Raw genomic sequence first — 25,360 nt, 5'->3', positions numbered from 1 at the left:
TTTCAGGCTTTTGTAAGGGAAGCCATGGATGGATCAACTATTCTTCAAATTTTTCCAGTTTCTATTGGACAAGTTCTGATTGGATAAATTTGATCACAGGTAACTGAATTTCTGAACAGTCTCTGTAGGTAGACCATTAAGCTTGAAGTTCACTTATATTCTACTTATCTTAATTAAGTGAAGTTATTCCATGTATGGCACATTCAAGAATATCCTGTAATTTTGACGACCCTTTTATTGCCTCTAATGCTTGCTGCACAGCAGAAGCAGTTGTGACAGTCTTATGTTGTCAGCCGAAGGGCCCTTAAAAGCAGTCCATTTCAAATTCAGCTTTTTACTTCTGTGAAATCCATCCCAGATTTTTTTTTCCCCCAGACAGGCTGCAAGGAAACCCGCAGTTACCTGCAATTGTAACAGTAGTGTATAGTCTTTATGTTTGCTTCATATGTTTTCAAATAACAAGACAGATTTGGGGAATTTCTGAGTGTATTTGACTGCTTAGAGGAAATACCATCGAGGAACTTGGTAAATATTGGCTGCCTACTGACAGAAGGACAGCATGAGCAGTCTCTCCCTTTGCCCTTGTTACTGAAAACTGGTTCAGAAGAAACTCTCAATTTAGTGTCAGAAAGACCATTCCTTTATTCAGCACCAGGTGGATGGAGGAGCGCTCCTCCTAACGCACACACCCCAAGAAAAGAAAGAACACTCCTTATATACTTTACAGAAGAACAAACTACCCACCTCCCCCTAACTCATGTAATACAAGGTAACGTTCAACATGATTTGGGTGGACTATTGAGGAACATAGTCATGTATCATAGAATCATAGAATGGTAGGGGTTGGAAGGGACCTTTAGAGATCATCTAGTCCAACCCCCCTGCAGAAGCATGGTCACCTAGATCAGGTCACATAGGAACATGTCCAGGTGGGTCTTGAAGACTTCCAAGGAAGGAGATTCCACAACCCCTCTGGGCAGCCTGTTCCACTGCTCTGTTACCCTCACAGTGAAATAGTTTTTTCTTCTGTTTAAGTGGAACTTTTTGTGTTCCAGCTTCATCCCATTACCCCTTGTCCTGTTGCTAGCTACTATAGAAAAGAGGGATGTCCCAACCTCCTGACACCCACCCTTTAGATATTTATAAATGTTAATAAGGTCACCCCGCATGTACTCCTTTTAGCTCATTATCATATTTAGGCATGTCAAAGGTGTTAACTGCTATATTGTTTTCAGGGTTAATGAAGCAGTTACCTTGCTTTGGACACCCTGGCCTTGCTGAAACTGCTAGTTGTTTGTATGCTAGGTCCCGAGGTTCCAGCCTTAAGGCTATCCTTAAGTCTTCTTCCCTGACTGCTGATTTACAAGGCTTCCTGCTCACATGTGTCTGTACAACAGATAAACTGGTGAGGCCACTTTTTAAATACTTTAAACCCTTTGCTTGCAATTTTATTATCATTCATCACTCTAAGTCAAAACTGTGCATATATGAGGTAGAGTATTAAAGGGGTGGGGGGGGGGGGGAAGGATATCATGGTTCTATGAGGAGGGATCTCTATAGGGGTCCCTGGAAAGAGGAATCTGGTATCACTGTGTTAGACGAGAACTGTCCTAAGTTCTGTTAAAATATTGAGATGATGTATGGTACTAACAAATTCTGATTAAGGAGCTCCTTCATGAAATGTATTGATTGTATTTGTGATCCAGTTGTTCCCTGATTCTGTCACAGATGCAATGTCTTCTGCTTTCAGTAAAGAAAGGTATGAAACTTTACAAATCAGTATGAACTTGGAATTTACCATTGTGGTCAAAGATGTTTGATGCATGGATGTGCAGTAATGATGGAGTCATTTCACAGTGATGGATAGGTGTGTGGTGTACTATTGAGAGGCTTAAAAAGGGGTTGCATTTATCAAACTCTGAAAAGCATCAAAGTGTTAGAGTATGACTTTGAGCAATAGAATCATTGCAGTTTGCCTTTGAACAAAGTCATGAAGTATATTGATCATATAGGTTTATGCTGCTAGGAAAACAACTAATGATGATTCAATGAATGTGTTTTGTGAACGGCTTGAAGGGATAATCATTATGTTACACCACTATAGCCATTTTTTAACTGGTATATAAAAGTTGGAATTTCAAACACTTGTAAAGAACAATTTGCATTTGAATTTACAAAATAAAGTTGCTTCTTTGGATTGTGTGGCTCTGGTCACTCCATCCTTTCAATTCTACTTAAGTAAATGAGCTGGATGTTTGCATCCATACAGGTCATCTGCCAGCATGATAGAGGAGCACACTGAAAATATAGTGACAACATAGCAGCAGGGAATACTGAGTATCAGTGGAAGAAGATTTTCCTAAATTCAGGATATGTGGCAGCAGAGGAGGTAATTTAGGTTATTTGAGACAATGCTGTAATGGGTATTTCACAATGTGGACCATTAATTCATGTCTAAAAGAGTGGACAATATCAGATATTGAGTAGGCAAAGCCAAAGTAGGCTAAGGAAGGCAAGAGCAAATAAAGAAAGGGGGAAAATGTAGTCTTGACAAGCATGAATGCTTGGTAATACAAAAGCTGTGTTCACAATAGTGAGATTTCTAACAAAAAAATTATCCATGATGGAATATAAAAAAGGCCGTGATGGTAGAGTGATAATATTAAATGCCAGGAAAGGGATTACTGCTTGTAGACTGATATGTATCCACTTAAAATTTCACCAACATCTAATACCACTATTTATATCCTATCTGAATTTGGCAAGGCAGCTCACGTGTACTCTGTGTAAGGTACCATAACTACACTGTATCAAGCACCTAAACACTTGCTTTCTTAAGTATATCTCTGTACTGTTCTTTTTTTCTTCCATAAACTGCATATTTATACCTAATCATTTATATTTTCAAAGAAGTACACGCTAAAATTGTAATCTTCCTTTATCTGAGACCATTAAAAAGGCAGACAAAGACTTTTAGCCAGCATGTGGTGTACTTTAGATGTACTCAGTTTTTACTTATGGAATTCCATTGATCTATATTTAATCAATATTTGTTTAAACTTCCTTCAAGATCTGCTCAGTAGCCATCTCTAGTCCTGCACATGGAGAAGAAAACATGTGAACCAGTGTTGTTCAAGCCCGTCCAGCAACAAAGCACCACACAGCCACTTCCCTACTCCCCCTCCAAATAAAAACTGACAGGTTAAGATAAGAACAAGCATAATAACTATATTAAAATATAATAACACTAATTCCTATTAAAATATCATTATAGTACTTAAGAGAAACAAAACTCAAGAAAAAGACAAGTGATGCACAATGCAGCTGCTTACCAGCCGCCAACCGATGCCTGAGCAGTGACCCACTCCTCTCAGCCTACTCTCCCCAGTTTGTATGCTGGGCATGACGTCCTATAGTGTGGAATAATCCTTTGGCTACTTTAGATCAGCTGTCCTGGCCATGTTCCCTCCCAGTACACACTGGCATCACCCCTCCTCATCCCAGACAACTCACTAGCTGGGAAGAATGAGAAGTAGAAACCTTGCAAGCACTGCTCAGCAGTAACTATAATGTCTCTGTGTTGTCAACATTCTCTTCAAAGTAAACCCAAAATATAGCCCTGTAGTAACTACTAAGGAAGAAAATTAACTCTATCCCAGCCAAAACCTGGACAATCAGTTTTATCCATTTTCAGTATCATTTAGATTGACATTGCCTGGAGGCTTGTATCCTTGCTTCAAAAACTACCAATATGTTTTGCCAAAATCAAGCTGAACTGGAAAAGCCAAATTCTGAAAACAATATGATTAAATGTTCTGTTATGTATCTTAAAACTAGTTACACCTACAGGTCCTGTTTTTTTAATATAAAGGCTCATTTCTAACTCGATTTTGGCTTTGCATATTTAGAAGCTAAAAAATTATTATTTTTTTTAAATTAGCTGAACAAACTTTCAAGATTTTTAAAAAACAGATCATACTATTAAAATACAAAGTTAAAAGTGAGATTGTTGTGGATTTCTTTTGCCCCCTTTACATAGGAAGGGGAGTTCCAGGTCAACTGCAGAGCTACATCAAAATACAGTGAAAGTTTTTGTTCCTGTGACCCTATGTACTGTCTGCTGTTTTGATGATGCTGTGGTTAGTAAATGTCCTCTTGCTAACCCTGGGAAGAACATATGTGTGACAGTGGCTGCAGTTGCACTTCATTTGACACAATCTACCATCCACAAAGGGGGGAATCCGATAGTGATGAGCATTGACAGGTACATGAAACAAGCTTAAATTAATGGAAGTGTTGTTTGTTTTCCATTTCAGTCCTAGTCCAGATAAGGACTTACATTCATGTGCCTTTGATCACTGCTGAATTTAATAGTAGATGTATAACCAGTAACAATTAGGAGAGTCCCAAAACATTTGCCTTTAAGAGTCATCCGAGTCACAAACTTTATAATGTTGCTGAGGAAAATAATTATGAACTTGTGTATGGATGAGGGGAAAACTGACAATTTGTTCTTTTGCTAAATATTTAACCTTTTCACTTTTTACTTTTCAGTACCATGTAGTCTATATAGTTCATTTTTTATATGTGAAAATAGGCAAGTTCATAACAAACAGTGATGTAAAGATAAAATTCTTACTTGGTTCTGAGGTACACATTGTTTTCTCCTAACCATCACCACTGGACAAAAGAAGAAATCCTATCTCAGAAACTGAAGAACTACACAGAAAATATTAACTACTCAGGTGTCAATGTCCTTTTAAATTAGTGTTTTCTCTCTTCGAGGTTTTGGGGAATATAAACAGAGAAAAAAAGTAATTGAAAGGGTTCAGTGTTTGTCTATTTGAAGAAAGTTTAAACATTTTCATGCTGGTTGTATCAACTGTTTTGTTTGGTTGCTTTGTTTTGGTATTTTTGTCAAAGAAGTTGTATTTCACAGATCCAAATGACACCACTTCTTCTCCATCCTGAATTGTGTGTGTGAGCTAAATCTGGTTACAGATACCAATCTGAGTATCATGCATTAGGGCAGGGTGGAGTGGAGCTTTTCTTAAGATCTGACTCCCTTATTCTCTGGACTTGCATTTGGCATGAATTTTGCAGGTCTGAGCTAAATAATTTTTACCTAGTCCTTAAATAAATTTGAAACTGTAGACTGTCCTGTTACAAGGAGTGACTATGGTTTATGGTTCTGGAACCATAAGGTGGTCCTTGACTGCCTACTGCTTCCTAAAATTATTTTGTTGCTGATATTATTCATGGGGAAAGAATGTGGCCCCATTACAGAGGGTGTGAAGTGTTAAAAAGTAGAAGTGATAGATGGATTTTAAAAGGACCAAAAGAAACCCAAAGAAAAAACCAGAGAGGTCAGAATTTACAGGAAAGCAAAAGAAGGCCTTATTCCTCATTCAGCAGTGACCAAACCACCATGGAGTCAGCTTCCCATACAAATAATAGGTTCTTGCATGTGATACTTACAAAGAATGACATACTGAACAAAGGATTTCCTTTTAAAAAAAAAAAAGGCAATCTATACAGCTGTTTTAAAATGCATATCACTCCCTGCTCCCTTCCCTCATTTCCCTGGCTTCTTGTTTCAGCAGAAGAATGCAGCATACAAGTTTAGAAAGTAGTTAGTGAAATTTAATTCATAAATGAGTGCTAGTGAATTTAGACCATAGCAAGTTCCCTAATTTATTTTTATAAGCAGCTGGAGCAATTCTCAGACATTTCTGACTGAGGTCAATCACAGGTTGCTGCAGCTAGCCAGCTTTTGTGTAACAAATGGTGAGTGAAGAAAATTGACACTAAGCAGGATACCTGCAAAATACTTATACAATGGTAGAATTTTGAAGCTGTTGAGTTCTGTTACCAGAAAATTATGTAAATGCACAGGTCTGGATAGGGTCTGTACTTGGAAATAAGGCCTCTATGAAACACTTCCAGGAAAGAAATAAAACAGATTTTGTTTAAAAAAACCCTTCTATTATTTGCAAGTCAGTCACTGTGAGGTAAAAGGATATGTAATTCACTTACGATTGGCAAGTAATTAACTTCTGGTAAATTAATTTTATAGACAGTGGTGTAGAGTCTGTCTTTATAGGTAAAAGCATTTTTTCCATTCAAGTGACATTAATAGAAGATTGAAACCTGCCTAAAATTTGTACTGCTACTAAGAAATTCCATTCTGCACCAAGGCCCAATGTTTTAACATTTAAAAATTTCTAAATTGGAGCAAAGAATAGACATCTTAAAACTTCCAATAGAATGAAAATAACTGGGTTTCGTTTAGAATCACTGGAAAGTTTAGATGATTTTTCTTTCAATGTTTTGGTAAGGTGAAAGGGACTTTTAACAGCACAAAACTAACAAAATATGAATATATATAAATTAAAGAAGACAAAATTTAGTTGAAAAAATATTACATAGCTAAAAGAAAACAATAACTGGTAGATTTTTTTTGCTTTTCTTTATGACATCAAATTGACTTTTTCAATAAATGGTTTGTTTGCAAGTGAGACTTGGTCCCATTAAGTAAACTCAGAATATATTTGAGGAAATATATCTGTTTTGCTTTCAGGAAAACAGCTAGTATAGGTGACACAGAGTACCTTAATGTGATAAAATCCTAATATAAGCAGGTAGTTCATAGTTTTTACATGCTATCATGGTGAACAGGTAGGAATATGAGATTATTTTTACCCTCTAATACATAGAATATGATATTGTTCCAGCTAGAAGAAACTAGCCTGTGCCTCATTTTTCTGCCTGTGCCTCATTTTTCCTTAGAGAAGATGGAAATCCAACATGGGATGATTCAGATTTAGTGCTATGACTTATGTTAAGGAATCTGCATAACATATTGCAGGAGAATCTCAGCTGCCCATGAAAAATAAAATGCTGAAGTCTCACTGCAAACTCTTGAATGATGATAGTTCTGTCTTAACCTGGAAAATTTTGGCCCAGTTCAAAATCAGTGCAGTTTCTTCTACAGATGTGTTTGTCCTCTTAAGGACAATTGCCTGAAGGCCGTTAACTTGAAGATCCAAAACCTAGACATGTTCTGCTTTGGGGCAATTTTGTTCTTACAGCTCTGGCTTTCCTAGGGAATGGAAGCTATTAATGATACTGTTCATTGGAATACAACAATTGTTATTTTTAAAAACAAGTAAGAAAACTTCCACATCCTAGTCAAATTCCAGTTCAGATCACAGCACTCTCCTTACAGAGGTCCTCCAACTTCAACTGCATAGTATATTGCTATCCCTTAACCTACTCTATAGTATCATATAGTGTAGTTAAATTGTTTGAGAGGAGGTCTCAGCTAACTCATGTATAAAATGGATCCCTCGTGGTTGTGTTTGGGTTTTATTGCAAGATATTTTGTGGATGTTGAAGTTACAAAAGTGTAAAACTTTAGTAGGTTGTGGTTTTTTTCTATTAAGCTTGGTCTAATTACTGCAGTGATAGAAATTAAATCTGATTTAAAAAAATAATAGAGATACTCAGTTTTACCACTAGCTTTGTTCTTAGACCATGTCTTAAATACACTGATCTCTAAGATCTCTGACATTAAATTTGCTGTGGGATAGTATCAATGTGTTTTTTAAAAATAAAGGTGGGGATTCTCGTCAGATAAAACATGAGAGTTAAAATGAAAGTCAGCTTTTTACTTTTTACCCTGTGCCAATGAGGCATATTAAGCATAGTTTGTTTTTCCGTTCTGCAGTTTAAACAGATCAGGATGGATTTTTGATATGATGACATTAGACCCATCAGATTGATAAAAACAATATGGTGGAGAACATCCAACACAGGAATCAGATTCACTATGAATCAAAACTGAAGTGCAAGCTTATTCCAAATTCAGCAGCAGTAAGGCTTCTCAGCCATATAAGTATGACCTCATTCTTTGCCTGCAGAGAAGGTAAAATTAAGTATAATTTTTTACTTCTTGGATTACAGCATTTATTGTCATGATCTCTCTGCATCTGACTTCCAAAACCATAAGCATCTGTCGTTCATATATTCTGGTGATGTTTAGTATACCAGGTATAATACGGAAGTTTTATTTCTGTTATGCAGTATATCTGGAGTATCTCGTTAAATTAAGATTAATAATATTGTAGTCTAGAATATCTTTAAACAAGAATTTGAAAATTTGCAACTATTAATATTCAACTATTAATATATAAACTCCTTGGATACTTTACTGATAGGTGGGTGAATCACCATATAGATTTATTAAGTAACTTTTCAATTCATTAGTGTTACTGCTGGAATTAGCGTGACCTGAAAATGTGATAGCAGAGTTTTTGCTATTGTCTTCATTGGGACAAAAATTAGTCCATGATTCAGATTTTTTGCTGTTTCTTAATACTATTTTTTTCCCATTTAAAACAATACTGAAACAGAACACTGTATAAAGGAAATGTAGGCATCATTTTCATATAAGTGTAGTAAAAATACACTATTTGGAATTTTAAAATGTATATATGATTAAAATAGCATTACTGCAGTGATACCGTTCTGTTTCTGTAGTTAACTACGGAATCAATGGCTATACAGAACAGAAGATAAATATACTTAAAATGTAGAAGCCAGATGTGGAGTTCCTTTATGGGGATAAAGCACCACAATTCACTATGCATTTGACTGAACTCTGTAGAGGGGTGGAGGGGAAGCAACATGTGACTTATTCTGCAACCATTAATTTTTATAAAGCTTCTATCCTTCCCCTCTGCCCCCCTCTTTTTTTTTTTTTAACTTAAGGAATTAAATTTCTACTTGGTAAATCAAATTGAGGAAGGAGTTATCTTTTGTAAGAACACAAGCTTCAGGATCATGGACAAAGCAATATTAACTGGAGACACAGACGTTCTAAGAAGCCAAGTTAAATATCTTAAATCAGCATTAAGTTAATTCCATTAAAAATAAAAGAGAGAGGGAGTTAACACTTTCTATTTCCACCAATGGTAAATAAAACCTAAAACTGGCAGTAGAATGTAGAAGGCTCCTTGGGAAGAGGAATGGTTATAGCATGGAAGGACTGAATCAACTGTTATGAAAATGTTTTCTGCAGGAACTAGATGAGGGCTCTTTTCATCTCTCTCTTCTGAAGGATGGAAAAACGATAATTTGAGGCTTTGACTGTATATATTAATGGCCCAAAGTAAAATTCTATATAATGATAAAAACTATACCTTAAGTTCCTGGAACTTATTTCAGATTTACTGGAGGCATGCGTGAATTTTTAATGCACCTTAATTTCTCAGGCATTTTGCTTCAGTGTATATTACTGTACATTAAACATGTTACTGTAAGTAAAAATAAGTCTTTAAAACTGACAAAGTACCTTTCTTGCCACACCAAGATGTTCATCAAACCAAAAGTTTAGCTGCAAGTTGTGCTTTCAAATTGAAATATAATCTAATCTTTTTAACTATAGACCCTCAAAGACTATTTGAGCATTGAAGAAAGGAAAGCACAATTTGCTGAGACTCTTAGGCTATGTATAATCAGAAACATTAAGAGACTGACATTTCCTTAGTTTTATGGCCCAATTCTGGTAATAATACTATGTCCAATATAGTAATGGTAATAATACTATGTCTGGTAATAATGATGTCCAATGATAGGAAAAGGGGCAATGGGTATAAGCTGGAACACAAAAGGTTCCAAAGAAATACAAAGAAGAATTTCTTCACTGTGAGGGTAACAGAGCACTGGAACAGGCTGCCCAGATGGGTTGTTGAGTCTCCTTCTCTGGGGACATTCAAAGCCCACCTGGACAAGTTCCTGTGTGGCCTACTCTAGGTAGTCCTGCTCGGGCAGTGGGGTTGGACTGGATGATCTTTCAAGGTCCTTTCCAAGCCTTAAGATTCTGTGATTCTTTTATATTATTTTACTGTGAGTTATAAGCAAGAGCATGGTATTTTTACTTTGAGAAGGCAGCATTGTAGAAACTGAAATGGAAAATCTGTTGTTAAAGCATTCAGTGAAGACCAGACTAAACACTTGAGCCAAACAGCACAGATTACATGGTGCATGTTCAAACCACTCCACATAAAAATGAGCCAATTGTAGATATAGAGACAAAGGAATAGAAAAAATAAACCCTACAGAAACAATAGCAGGTAATAGGTGATTATTGTGGAAAAAGTTGTGTGAAAACTCTCCCCCCACCAAAAGACATATACTTGAAAAAAAGGCTATTATGTGATTGTAGTTATGTAGGTACCAAAATCCCTCCTATTTAAAATGTGGTAGCAAGAAGTCTGCTAGTACCCAAATTAGTCTGGCATTTTCATGGTGTCAAATACTGTAATAGGTACAACTGGCAAAGAACAACATAGTTTCAAGTATCAAGTGCCAGCAGCAACACCCCACTGGCAGTGCAGTTTAACAGAGGCTATCAGGCTGGAACATACTGAAAACTTCTCTTCCTCTTTTTTTGGCAACCTTAAAAATATAAAGACATAGTCATTAGACTGGAATTTACATGACCTATTTTTCCAAACATACAATTAACATATTACCAGCATCACACCCATAAAGAAAAATGATTTTGTTTCTGATACTCATTCAGACACTGAACATACAAAGTAAGGGAACAGTTCCTGGTACATGCATGAAACCATCACTTGACACCACACACAAAAAATACTTGGATCAAGGCTTTTCCTCCAGATTATTGGACATGTGCAATATTTGTGTGTTGAATAACTATTTATTTTGCTTTTATGACTCACAGCAAGAGACAGGTTTTTTTGGTTTTTTGTTTTTTTAAACTTTCCAGCACATGCTGTGGATGAGTATGCATGTGTATGTATATGCTTCACCTATCTTATGAGACATGTAAATGTTTGTCCTTTATTTAAATATTGCTCAGTGTATAAGCTAAGCACTGGAATGGACTGCCCAGGTGGGTTGTTGAGTCTTGTTCTCTGGAGGTATTCAAAACCCACCTGGATGAGTTCCTGTCTGACCTTGCCTCCTCTAGGAGGTCCTGCTCTGTCAGGGAGGTTGGACTTTCAAAGTCCCTTCCAGCCCTTGAGATTCTGTGTGATTCTGTGAAATAGCAAAGTGAGAGGCAGACTAGTAATGCCTAAATAAAATTAATTCAAAAAACATTAGATTATTTGAATACTAATTTCAACGTTTCCAACATTACTGTTATTGCAAAATGTATACAAATCTATATATAGAAACTATTTTCTTTCCAGTTGCTGTGCTACCAAATAGGCAGCACTTTGGGGCTGTGATCTCCACCAGCTCTAGAGGAATTACACTGAGCACCCTTCTGTAGTTTCCGCAAGACAACTGTAGTGAGCTACCTGCACATAAACAGTTGACCTTAAAACTATTTGTTATTTTCGCACACGTGTATTCTTTATTGGCATTAAACTTACATCTTACAGGGAAGGAATCTCCAGGTCCCAGAAGGAAGCAACAGTGGAAGTACAAGTGATTGAGACACAAAGCTGTCCATGACTTCATGGTCTTTCTTGTGAAGCATGTTAAGATTAGGTGCTAAGTAAGCAGTACTTTAATGGTCTGCTACAACACACTTCTCCTTTCCTTCTTTGAAGGAAAAGAAGGACAAATGAGGCTCAGGAATGACACTTTGCTCTTGAATGTGATGAATTACAATGAGAGGGATCTGGGAGGCAACCTTACTCCCCTTGGGAGGAAATGCTTCTCCCTTTACAGTGGAAGGTCCTTGCTTCCGTTCCTCAGGAAGATCAGAGTGAGGCATTGTGCCCTGATGGAAGGTGGCTGAATACAGATGAAGTGGAAGTATCTCAAGACAATGGAGCATAGGAAGGCACCAATCTCCTGCGAATCAGATGACTAAGCAGGAAGAAATGAGAGACCTTGACTGTTATCTCACTGGAGCAGGCAGGGAGACAGACCTGACAAGGATGCCTACAGGTATGTAATGAAGTCCTGTTCTTAGAAATCGGTAAAGGATAAACTTCAATATTAATGTTCCAGTTGTATTTTAATGCCTGTTTGTTGACTGAAATTTCTGAGATCAACAAACTTCGTTAAAATTACAGAAAAAAAATCCCAGTAGAACCTCTTCGAGTATTGTTTTGTTGTGGCTTTTTTAAAAAAAAATATTTTAAGATTTGTGTCCCTCGTATTGATAAATTCAAAACTTTTGTTCAGCTACCTAGTTCCCTTCATGGTGGTTTTGCAGCAGTTATCATCATCTCAGGTCTGTCAGGAACAGGCTTTCACCTTTCCTCACTCTTCCTTAAAGCCTCACTACCTCTGGTCTGCCACTTATATGCCATTTCTCCTCCAGTGTTAGCCCGCAGATCCACTGCATCATTCCGGAACCGTCTCTTCTGCTCCGACGTTAGAAAAGACGTAGTAAGTCAGGCCAGCAGCACCAGAAACTGAGCATTAATCCTTTTTGTTACAGACCTGAAACCTGTCACTACATGACTAATAGACTGCACGATACTCTTCTCGACCTTTACTGAACTAGCACACGTCCTGTAGACAGCAATATGCCCTCTACAGGCAAGGGCTTTCTTTTCACACAGTTTTTCCCGTACCAGTAGAGCGTACAGTTACGTTTTTCCAAGATGCATACGTGAAACTGTATCGGCGGTCAAGTTTTATCAGTAACCATTGCACAAGGTGGTGAGGGCCGTCTCCCGGTGAGGAGAGCTGCCTTCAGGCGGCCCACAGCCGGGCCTGACATCCTTCGCTGGGAGCAACAGGTGCCGACCAGCCCCGACTGACGCCAAATGCCGAGCCTCGCCGACAAGCGCTGCCCGCGAGCTCCCCTCAGCCGCCCAGCAGTACCCTCTGCCCCCGCCCACCGCAGGCTCGGCCTCCGAGCTGGCCCCTCGCCAGGCAGCGGCGGGTGCGGCCGGGCGAGGCGCGCTGGGGCGGCGCCGGGGGCCCCGGGCGGCCAGGGGGAGGGGGCCGGTGCGGCGCGGAGCGTCCTCCCGGGCTGTTCTTCCCCGGCTGGACGGAGAGCGGCACTGTGGCCCCGCGGCGCGAGCTCCGCCAGAGCTTCTCCCTCTCCTCGGCCGCCGTCGGGCAGCTTCTCCTAGTCCTTGCGTCCGCCGTTGGCGGAAAGGAGCGAGACGAGCGGCGGGAGGTAAAGGCCGGCGGGGTCTGGCGCGAAGCGGCGGGGGCTGGGGAGGAGCCTTATCCTCCCCCGCTCCCTATAGGGCGCGGGGTCCACGCTGTTCACCGTGGCCTCCGCCATTTCGGGGGCGGGGATCCTCAGCGGCTGTAGGCTATTCCCCTCTCACTGTGTTCTCGCATCGTGGCGGGCACGGTGGCGCTGAAGGGGGCCTGTCCTCAGGCGTCATCGGAGAGGAGTTGCCTGCGGGTGGGAGATGGAGGCAGTGGGGCAGCTGCTGCGCGGCGGGCCCGGCTGCCAGCCAGGGGTTCGGCCGCGGGCCCGAGACCGTCGCCAGCAGCTCCCCTGCGCGGGGAAGGCCCGCGGCTTGGGGGAGTGCTGTCGCTAGTGGCGAGTGGGCCCCTCCGCCGCCAGGCTGAGGCAGCCGATCGGGCGTGCCCTCCTCCGCGGCCTTCCCGTGGGCCTTGTGGGTAGACCTGCCGTTGGGTGGCCCGTACCAGCCGCTGCGGGGAGCACTGCGGTGTGAGGTGCCGGCTGCGTGCCTTGCCCTGCCCCGTCGGTAACTCTTCCTCGCCCTTCACCTCGGCCCGGCCTTCCTCTCAGAAACGCCGACTCTTGCCCCGGCAGCCTTGGGGACGACTCAGGCTCCGGCCCCGTCGTGCTCTGCCGGCTGCTGCGGCCCGTGGTATGGCCCTGGCCGCTGGAGTTTGTCCCGAGCAAACGCTCTGGAGTGCCTGTGAACCTTAAAAGCACCTCACAAAGGATAGAGCCCCACAAGATAAATTAACCCCGTGCAAAGTGAAGTAAAATTTTGAGTACTTCAAGGTGTTCTTTTTGAACACTTGAGGTGGGAAATGTGTTTATTGTGTGGTTTTTGAAGTTGTGTCACTCCTACTGTAGCATAATATTCCCCACGTTTGGACATGGTGCCGTTAAGATCATTGGGGGCTTCAGAGGAGCATGACTTCAAAGGAGAGAAAAAACCACCTTCATATCTACTACTTCTCTTAATTCTTGTTCTAAATTATTAAGATCAGTTTGGCTCTTAAGAGACACAATGTTTCTTGACAGAGTTTAAATGTATCTCAAGTCTTTCAGTAGGACCTTGCACTGAAAAGATGAGAGCAATTCATATAGAAATTTAAGAAAAAAAGCCTCCAAAAGTATTTTGGGTAAAGCAAAAGGGCAGATAATATAATCATGTTGCTCTTTATCCATTTCTCCTTCACTGGAATAAAGGCTTTAGATAAAATGTCTTGGGATATGATTGGAGAGCCCGAGGTTGAGTTATAAACCTGAGGCAAATTATAGAAGGGCAGAAAAATTTAAGTGTGGTATGTGTTTGTAAGCATGAGAGTTTTAGCCTTGACTCATCCAGGCACCATAACTAGGGCAGGACTTGCTTGTGTCACCTGTTTGCAACACTTTCAAGTTGTAGTAATATGTGTTCCTATAGATGATGGGGAGAGCTTGTGAAGGAAATTTACCAGCATCAAAGCACATCTTAAGAATCCTTTCATTTTTCTATATAGGCTGTCTCCTGTTGTGTTTTGGGTTTGTTTTGTTTTTAACCGTGGAGATGCCTGTTGGGTTTTTTTTGTGGTCTTGTTTACACTTTTATTTTTAAGAACTGTTCCTCTATTATATTAATGCATTTCATCTGGGGAAGGCACTGTTTACATAGAGGGAAACAAGGTTCTTGGTATTACCAGTGTAATACTACCTGGCAAAAATGTTAGCCTAGGCATGGTGTTAAGAAATGTCTGTGGTATACTTAGAGTTGTCTCACTTTATGGTGTAGATGGATTGTTACCTGTGAACTAGTCCATTTTACAAAAGAGAATTCTGTTGACTTGAATCAGTGTATAAATATGTTGTACTAGAGAGTTTGGGGTTCCATTTCTGAGGTGTTGCATGGTCTCTTGTCTTTCACTCCTACCGTGTACTGATCTGTAGTCTCTGCTAAATGTCTGACATAATCAGTCTAATTATCATTTTAAGTAGTAATTCTGTTTAGCTGTGGTAAAAGTTCCTAAATTATTAATCCGTGAGCTTTAGGGAGTTGCTGCCATTGTTTTTCTTGTAGAGGTTCTGCTACTATAAAAACATATCAGTAGGGTGTTAATTAGCTGTCAGTTACACTGTTTCTTAGAATTAAGTAAGGCCATACATTGATATTTTCTCCTGAATCCAGCCATGGTTATGGAAGAAGTTAGGTTTTCCATCTGTTTCTTCTCATATCCCACTGGTGGTTTTTGATCTACTGATGGGTTGGTTTGTGTAACTGATCTGTATTCAATCTCAAAAATGACCTGTATTAAACCACCATTTAAAACTACTTCAATGGACCTGCCTGATGTTTTTTGCAATCGTATAAATTAAGCTCCCTGATGTTTTTTGCAATCGTATAAATTAAGCTCATATGAACTAATTTCTGAAGGTAAATGACAGGTTTAAGTCTCCATCAAGTAAGTAATGACAGCCATTTGGAGGCTGTAAGCTTTTTGTTGATGTATGTACATCAGGACGAGGTCATCTATCTGTGGTGTACATTAAGCTGAAAATAATTTTTATTTTTTAATATCTATGTAATGAATCTGTATTCAACTGGCCTGGTGGCTTCAGCAGTGGAAGTGCATTTAAACACATGAAGTGGATATAATTGTCTTGGTAGGTTTGTGTAATGTAATTTCCAGCACAGGAGCTGATATATAGTTTATTTTTTTTAAGTCAGAAAATACTTAGGATGGTTACATGAATAAGATATTCTTATTTCTATCTCGCTCTTAAATATGATTTCTTTTGCTTTTTTATGTTGTATGATGTAACTTGAGTTGGCTAAGTGTATTACGTGTCTCTAGTATGTTCCTGTTTGGGAAATTCTGGAGTGGTTCTTGTGTTGCTGTTGTATGTGAACCACCAGAAAAGTTCGCACACAGCTTTATGTTTCTTTCTGGCTCCTCAGCTTCCTGATGTGGCTGCTGCTGTTCTGAGGTCACTAGTTTATAGGTAACTTCTCGGTGAAAAATCTGTGCTAGTGCACCTTATGCTGTGATGCTCTGGCAGTCATGATCTCCTCAGTCTCCTCTTCCTGCAAGAGCTTTCTGCAAACCTGAATGTATCTTAATTTTGTTTCTGTATTTGAACCCACAATGAACTTAAAGTCTTGTGCTTCAGCTTTGCCCTAGTGTGCAACAAACCCTCATTTGGAGTCACAGAACTGAGAACCATATGAGGCTGTTAGGAGGAAAGTGGCAGCTGGTGATCACCAGACTGCAGCACTGTGGACCTGAAGGTCTTAAGCAGACCTTCAGGTAAGAAGACATTATACTGCAGAAAGTTGTCCAGACAGTGCTGCCTTTGAGTTGTTCTGTGTCACACACTACAGAGAGTATGTGGAAGCACCAGAACCGAGACCCAGTCACATTGTAGAAGCCTTGTTGGGTGTCTACGTAGGTCTGAAGATTCATGCTCTGGAATTTGAGTCTTTGACAGCCACTTTCCTTTGTTCCCAGCCACATTAGAGTTACAGCATCATCTATAAGAAGAAAAGTAAGCCTGTCTTTATTTGCGCCAACAGTTAAACCAAGCCAAGATTTGGGGAAGTAGCATTTGCATTTATTGCCAGCCCTGACTGCTGCCAGTGCAGAAAGCTCTCAACAAATATTCTTTTTTTTGTTCCACTTTTCCTTCCCCCGTAATGCCACCTGCGTTTATGTGGTCATAATAATAAGCATCACATGTGATCATCAGTAACACCTCTCTTTTTAGTCTTGTCATCTTGGTGGAACCAGCCCTCACCCTTGCTGTTGCCCGTATGCCAATTTTCCAGCAGTAAAATAAATGATAATAATAAGTGGTCAGGACTCAGTCACAGGAAAAAAAAACAAAACCAAAAACTCCTTAAGAAGAAAGGAAACGGTAATACAGCAGAATACAGTAGTATTCAAGTTAATTAGGAGAGTCTTAGGCAACCTTATAATGTTATATTTTCTGGTTTTTGTCAGCCAAAAGTGCTTTGTGCATTAGACTACATTGTAGTTTCTTAGCTAGGTATTGCCAGAGATGCAATTTGTAAAAGATTACAAACTATTTCCAGCAACTTGGAGAGGCACCAAGCCTCGCATTACAAGATCCAGGCACTGCTGTCTGTATGAAGGCTTTTAAGAGACAGGTATGAAAGTTCATCTGGACAGGATACGAAAGGTAATTCTGTGTTGCTGAGGAACTGTAGTTCTGCAGAAACATGTTACTTGTATTCATTGCCCTTCAGCTTGACTTTTGGATCGAGTCTCTGGAAACATGGTGTAGGCAAGTCACAGCTCCATGTGGCAGGAGTTCTCTCTCTTTTTGCTGTTTCATAAATGAGCAGGAATACCATTTTAAGCAGTGGTAGTGATTGCAGATGTGAAACTGCAAAAGCACTATCACAGCTTCAAGGCTGATCTCCTTCACTATGTACATTGCTCTGGGGACTGGGCATAGCTCGCAGCAAAGCAGCTGAGCTGTATGGAGTCCGCACTTGGGACAGCTCACAGTAACCTGAGAGCTCTACCTCTTGGAAGATTGCATCTCAAAGCTGAATTTGGCATGGACATAGGTAACCCTTAATTCAGCATGCTTGAGCAGGGCTGTGAGCTGCATGGGAGGCTACTGGAGAACGTAGGAGGGAAGCTATAAAAGGATCTGGTATCTCTAAGCTCTCCTAGATTTTTGCAGATACTTGTTACTTTCTGGGAAAAAAAAAAAAAACCAAACCCAAAAACCAAGCTACAATCCTCTCCACTTAAGTAAGGAAAATAACTACTTATTGATTTTTCCGGCTTGTCAGAAAAATCACGCTCCATAGTCCCAAGCCCACTTGTTTTTTTGCCATGTGCCAACTTTTGACCTCTTACATATAGCAAAAGGAAGGTGAGTACAAAAGTAGTTCTTATCAAGCAGATTTGGTGTTCGAGAATGTTCCTACTGCTGCCTCTCCTCTTCTTACCTCACTGCTTTAATCATGAACACTCAGCAGGAGATCTGCCTGTCTCTGAGAGTGCCTTTCTGGGAGCTTGTGCTCACCTGTAGTGTGATCCTTTAGCAATAGCAGCTTTCTGGCTTAAAAGGAAACCATGTGATATGGGGTTTGACAGCTTCTGTCACCTGTCAAGCAGCAGCTGACGACCTCTGCGGGTTGACTTTTCCTTGTGACCTGACGTGGAGAAGAGACTTTGAGTCCTTCCTAGTGAACAGGGCTCTGCTCTTCCTGAAAGTTTTATTTACCTCCTAAGCATGTACTTTGGATGAGTTTGTGCTGCTTTTGTACTCTTGAACTGGATGTGTAGTTGATGGACAAAGTTTATGTTTTGTACACAGAGCAAGACTTTTTTTTTTTGCAGCTGCCTCTGGTCAAGGCCATACACAAGGCTTAACAATGAAAGAAGTGGGAAAATAGCAGAGCAGATTGCAGAAAGCAAGTGTACTGGGCCATATGTGTCAGTGTCTTGCACTTTGACAGAATTTGATGTGAAAAAGGGGTCCTTAGGTAAAACCGTTGAAATAGCCAAAGCCCTTGGAACAAGTAGTGGGAATAACACTGAATGGGAAAAGGAGAAGAGCAGAAAAGTTGCCTCAAGTGTTTAAAAGTGCTTTGTCTCTATCTGAGTATAAATTTTCACATTAAATAACAAAGCATTTAGGTGGCCTATTTTGTTGCTGTCTGCTGGCAGAAATGGAAGAACGCAAAGGTCTCCCAAACTGTCTCCTTTGCTACTCTTAGACTTATTGAGAAAAATCTGCTGGAAGGTGTTTCCGATTTTTACTTCCCCTTTTTACCTTCTCTTTTTTAGAGAGATGGCTCAAATATTGTCTGAGAACAAAAGCTGCTTACAGCTAGAGAGTACAATGATTTGGTCTGTTTGATTTCACCAGATATTTCTTTTTTCTGCTTATGCTTGTATTTAAATACTTACTTGTGTCACTTTTAAGACTTCAAAGTTCAAGTGAACAAATGTGGAAATAAACTTTCTGTTTTAACATGTCTGCTAGTCGGATCTGATTCAGAAAGCAGACATCTGAGTAGTGGAAACAATACATAGCATTACACTATTACCAGGTATACTTCATCCTTTTGTTCTGTTCTAGGCTGAATTTATATGTGGAGATTAAATGTCCTCTGAAATTGATGAATGGCTTTCTAGCCTTCTCTGGTGTGGTTTTTGTGAAGCCACGTGTTTCAGAGTGGAATGAATAGCATTCTCTGCTTGCAGCCTGCCCTTTACTTAATAAATTGAGATTCTCATCATCAAGTTTTTATGTGAAGTGCTCTGTATGTTTTTTGATGGCAATTCTTAATGCTTTGGAGCAGTGGAATGAGGTTAGAGGCAAAATGGGAGATGGGTTTCTCCATCTCTGTCAAGACTGCTATATAATCGAACCATGTTAGGAGTACAACAGAATAGTTGTTCCAAATTGTTTACATGATTTGGGTGTGTATGCTCGTAGCTTGGTTGGTTTTGTTCTTTTTTTGGTTGTGTGTTTGTTGTTGTTTTAAAATTATTTTTATTTGATTGAAAGCAAAAGACTGTTGACAAGAAAGTGAGCTTTAGATTAATATGTACACTGGAATTAATTTGAGTTTTGAGTAGACCTAACATCTTTGGTGTGTACACAGTGGATTAGGAGTTTGCAGCTACTTTGGTGAACAGAAGTGCAGGGGTTTTTTTTGCATCAGTAAGGCACTGCATATCAGTGGTGTAAGTTATGTTTTCTGATTTTCACATACCAGGTTTTCTTTGCCTAATTCCCTACATGATGGAATGAATATTTTCTTGACCAGCATGGATATATTGACCTTTCCAAGATGGTTAAGAGCTGTGGTGAAGAACCAAGTGAAACGACAAGTGAGGAAACTTATTTTTATTCCTAACTAATTCTGCTGCTGTTATATGATTTCTTTACCTGATATAAGTCAGCTTTTTTAGCTGAGAAATCAGTAGCTGAAATCAAGTAGATATTTTTATCCTTAGGAAAACTTACATTTGAACTCAACTTGCCATGTTGGGTACTTTGTCAGTAAACTATTAACTGTGCTTAATCTACTGAAAACAATTATGTGTATTGCACAATTAAAACTTTAAGCAAAGCTGTACAGTCTGTGAGCAAAATACCAATTCTGTGTTCTGATAATTCCTTTGTCAGGAGGGAGATCCACTTCTGCTGACATCTGCTTTGTGTGTTTGCAAGTATGGTTTCCTGACAGAAGAGTGCATCATATTTTTTTAACAGCAGATCTTTATTAAGTGTGCTGTCAGTTGTGGTTTTGGAAAGATGAGAAGAGACCCACTGCGGGGCAACTCAGTGAGGCTGAAAATGTAAGTTATGTGCCATTACTATTTTATTTGAATTACAAATAGAGATTTTTTTTTCAGTCTCCAGAATGTCAGTGCATATATATTTTATATATATATATGTGTGTGTATGTGTGTGTGTTTTAAAAGCCAGAAGAGTCAAATGAGCGTTACATGCTAAATGTTACATATTGTTTGAAATTTAAAATTGTTTTAAAACTCCCCCAAACTAAAACCAACCAACCAAAACATCAACTTCCATGGAGTTGACATTAAATTCATCAGAGAAATTAAAAAAATATACACAAATCAGGCAGCTGTGATTATATTGAATGTGGTTGAATGTTACATTGTGCCCAGACTGAAGACTTCCCTAATCCTTATAAAAGGAAGAGAAGTAATACTGATGACTTATTGTCTTTTGATCACGAAAACCAGAGGTGTCAGGTGCCACTGAATGCTGTTAGTAAACCTTGAATAGCAGTTAGAATGTTTTTTGTTCTGTTTGCTTTAAAATTAAATTCTCTTACTGACTTCAAAAAATTATGTTTTCTGCTGATTGTTTATCAGTGCAGTATCTTCCATTTCAAGAGCTTTGTGAATACTTTTCCTATCAACTAACTCCCTTAAAAAGTACTTTAGTATGTATATTCCTTTATTCTATGTGTTCTGTCTCTTCTGGAATGCTACCTGTTTCCTTCTCTTTCTATACTTAAGATTGTATGTGAAATAGGACTTGCAGTCAGTCCACTGAAGAATTTGTATACATCTTGAAAATGCAAGCTACCACATGTGGTTTCTAAGACAACATAGAAGTGTAAAAGATGGATATATCAGGCCTTCATTAGGTCTTTATTCTGCAACTGCATATACATATTATGCTGATAATGAAACAACAATGCATGTCTCAAGCCTAAGATATATTATTTCTCTAGAAATGTTAGAACAGTCAGATGTTGCCCAATATTGTTTTATAGTAGCTTTTGTCATATTTTGCAAAAATACAGTTCTTTAACAATACATAGCAGTTCTTAGAAAGCAGGGGGGAATTTCTAGCTTTTGCTTTGGAAGATAAAAGATGTTTAGCTGGACAAATTTAATGTAGCCACAGTGTAAACATGACTTGCTTCTTTTAGCTTAATTTTAGAAAATGCATGTGTGCCCTGATTCTTTAAATTTTCTTCAAATTTCTGGAAGAATTCTTCATGTCAAGTTTACTGATATAGCAGTACTGGTTAGCAATGTGATGGATTGTGTACGATAAGTCTATGTTAACAATTATTTCCAAACATAAATGAAATATTAAATCTTTTAAAAGTAACAGATATTTTGGAGTGTCTTCGGGAGTTTCCTTCCCTCCCCCTGTTAAATTTTTGTTTGGAGGTTTAAATGTTTTGATTTTTTTTTTTAGTTCTGTGTCTCAAAAAAGAGTAAGGATAGCTAATTTACAATTAAGTCAAAGTTACAATTTACTTATGTTGGAGCCTGGAGGGTTTGGGGTTTTTTAATCTCTTTTTTTTTTTTTTTTGATTAATTTCTTTTATGAACAATCTATCTTAATGAAAATAAATTGGAACTTTTGGGAAGATGGGAATTCCTTTGCAGCTAAGTACAGTGATTAAAAGTCACTCCATGGTTTACGAAAGAATTTTATTGTATTTTCCTAAGACTGTAATACTTGATCAATTAGATTATCAATTTAGGTATGAAAGTACAAAAAATGGAGAGGAAGGGGAAAAAACTTGCATATTTTTCCTCTTCTATATAACTGACAAACTCTATATATTTATTGGAAACATTGGTCATCTTTCATTCCCCATGGAAATCATAAATACATTCTTAGAACTGGTTTATTAAACAATTGGTTTTCTTTTCACTGGAAAGGAAAGTTGAATGTGATTAGTAACACGGTGGGATTGAAAAGAGATCTTGGTCCATCCTCTTGCTTTAAGAGGTTGGCCACTTCTCTGCACTTCATTGTTCTGTCAAACAGAAAAGATAAATGTATTCTTGTAGGTTGATTACGTTGGTGCCTGCCTGTTTCTGTAGTTACTGGTTAGACTGTAATGGATGCTGCTCTCTGGCTAAGTGTGCCTGCAGAATGTCTGTAATGCATCCATCCAGCTCCTCAGAGGCAGCAACACCTGAGGCTCTTAACCTACCATCAGAAACAAACTCTAGCCATCTAGAAAGATGATGTTAAAGCACCCTGACCTGACAACTCTACTGTTTCTCTTCTAGTTTGGTAGGATTTGAAAATTATTTTGTAGAGAATACAGATATCTTAATATCTCATTTATTTGTAAAATTGCTTAATTTGGAAGGTAATTTTCATTTGGGCAGGTTTTTTGTACACAAGGTTGTGGTAGTAGAATTCAATTTGGAGAAGGTCCTTAATGTCAGGAGATGTGTATTTCTGAAGAATTATGAGGGAGAAGGTGCTCTTGGATTTTGTTTTGCTTTGTTTTTAAAGGTGAGGTTTAGACTGCCACAGGAGTGTTGTTTTTCATTTGTGCTGAGATGAAACAGCTGTTTGCTCTAATTGGATATGTGTCAAACTGTGATACTCAGAACTGAGGAGCAAAACTCCAAGTATATTGCAGCCTGTGGCTAATTGTCTAGAATACCCTCCCTTTCAGTGTGTTCAGCGCAGCCCTGCTCTTCTAAATCATTATGTTACTACAACTCCATTTTTGTCTTGGGGGGAAAACAACCCCAAAGCCTCAACCACAGCAAATTACAGACTGACTCATGTTATGTTATCCAGAACCAATGAATAAAACTGACCTGCCGGTCTGTCAGTTGAGTTATTCAAAATTATTTCCTTTTTCATAGTAAACTCTTTCTCTTTCAAGAAGAGAAACCTGAATATCTGAAAAGGCAAGTCCCTAGATAAAATCCTCTGTAAAGTTCAAGGCATACTCTTAAAAGCAAGTGAAAATTATTCCTTTCAGTTAAGCATGTTAGTTTTATCTCATATGCAATTCAGTACAGTGTGCTTTGTATCTGTGCAGGCATGTATTTTTATATACTTGATTTTGTGCTTGATAATATTAATACAAGATATTGCCCAGTAACTTGTAGTAAATAAAGTAGATTCTGTCAAAATATCTGTCTGCAATCCTGGTCATGGTAAATGCTGTATTTAAATGAAATTGTGGGCAGTGGGTTAAACTTTTTCAATAGCAGAATTGCAGAAATGGTTCAACCTAAGACTTTAGATGGAGAGATGGGACAAAATGTGGATTTGTGCGTTGCCTTAGCATATGTGGACGTAGTGGAAGTCACGGAAGTTTTGACCTGCGTGTAAGTTCTGAGGCAACCAATGTATTTTTTCCCTTCTTCCTTCTTTTTCCTTCTGTGATGAGTTGCAATAAACAGTTTTAGGCCTCAATAGTCCTGAAGCAATGCACTGTAAATTTGCTGTTTGAGATTCATGCAGACCGAAGTGTATGGCTTTGTTAAAGCATCCTGATGTATAGTGAGATACACAGTCTGACACAGGAAATACTTTGGGAAGGGAATACCCTATAGTGAAGTAAGGCAACTGATTGTTACAAGTCTGATCTCGAGAACAGGTTTTTCAACAGCAGGTCTTAACAGGATTGATCATTATAAGTGATGGATTAAAACACTGACAACACTTGGAGTGTTCTTCTTAAAGTCTCTTGGTGCTCAGTAACATCAAGGTGCGTGAACACCTTTCTCCCTTGCAAGATCTCTTCTGTGCCACTGAACCTGTTTTAGTGATGAACAGTCATCTTTTTTAGCACTGACACATAGTGTGAAGTTAGATCTGAAGCTGTTTTACTTGCTAGAGGACAAATTGATTAGAAATACAAGTTTGAAAAAATTACTTACTGTATTTTTTTAAATTGTTTTGCTTGAATACTTTTTTATGACAGTAAAGAGTGATGTGAGGATGGCTAATCAGAGAGGTGAACCAAGAAAAGCATAATAAAAAAACCAGCTGCAATTGTTTTAGCTCAGGCTGACAAACTAACTTCTTCCGCTGTCACTTCTCTTTTATTTTTGGAAGTCTGCCTCTTTCATTTTCTGTATATTGTTCTTGTTGTCCATTTCAGACTTCTGTGACCTGTTAATTGTTTCAGACATCCATCTCATTTGTCTGTCTAAGGTACATATCCACATGGTAGAGACTCCTGGCATCCAGGAGTTGTCTATTTTTCTTACATAAATTTCTATGGATTGGGAACATAACAGTCCACTCTCTTCTAAATGATACTTCACTCAGTTGCTGGAAGAAATCGCTAGAGAATAATACAGAAGTGCTGTTCAAATCTGGCATTGATCTGGGATTGTCATTTGTGTGCCAGTGATCCAGGGAGGGAAGGACTAAGTGAACTTGGAAGTGCTGCCATGGATTTACCTCCACATGACAAATGAATCTTTATGTTTAAACAGGTATTTTATGACCTACTCAATAACTGTTGCCACTAAATAGTGACTTTTTGTTGTAACTGACTTCAGATTCTGAGGTTTGCTAGTTTTCTGAATAATTATTTGTAAAAATTAGTTTCTTATGAGCAGCACTAGAACACAACACAGCTTTGATGTCATTGAAGAAAAGTGGGACCATATCATACTCTATGCCTGCACTTCAATGAATAGTCACTTTTCTGTGCAAGATTAATGCAGTGATTGCAATTATTATATATGCCATGATGTTTTAACTAGACATATTCAAATACTTTGTGGCAGAAGTAGGGGTGGACGGACAGAAACCTCTTGCTTAATGACTTACAAAGCTATAAAATATTTTTAACAATTACAAAAGTACCACACAGGCTGAGGTTGGAAGTCTTCTGGATGTCATCTGGTTCAACCCGTCTGCTTAAGCAGAGTCACCTACAGCAGGTTGCTCAGGGCCATGTTCAGTCAGGTTTGGAAGATC

The 25,360-nt window shown here is 38.9% G+C and overlaps 1 protein-coding gene across 6 annotated transcripts in view; it reads left to right on the top strand.

The window, feature by feature from the left end:
- The first annotated feature begins 12,905 nt into the window (after nucleotides 1-12,905).
- The window catches only part of N4BP2 (NEDD4 binding protein 2), a 43,070-nt gene continuing 30,615 nt past the window's right edge, over nucleotides 12,906-25,360 (top strand). For 3 of the 6 annotated variants that reach the window (XM_061994211.1, XM_061994212.1, XM_061994210.1), the window contains exons 1-3: nucleotides 12,907-13,123; nucleotides 19,884-19,998; nucleotides 20,297-20,469. The gene's annotated coding sequence lies outside the window, so the exon portion shown is untranslated. Of the gene's footprint in view, nucleotides 13,124-19,883; nucleotides 19,999-20,296; nucleotides 20,470-24,706; nucleotides 24,871-25,360 lie in introns of those variants that run through there. The other 3 variants (XM_061994213.1, XM_061994214.1, XM_010202059.2) reach the window with 2 other exon arrangements.

Source organism: Colius striatus, chromosome 3 (genome assembly GCF_028858725.1).
Source record: "Colius striatus isolate bColStr4 chromosome 3, bColStr4.1.hap1, whole genome shotgun sequence".
NCBI classification, from domain to species: domain Eukaryota; kingdom Metazoa; phylum Chordata; class Aves; order Coliiformes; family Coliidae; genus Colius; species Colius striatus.
This window is presented reverse-complemented; position numbering and strand designations above follow the sequence as displayed.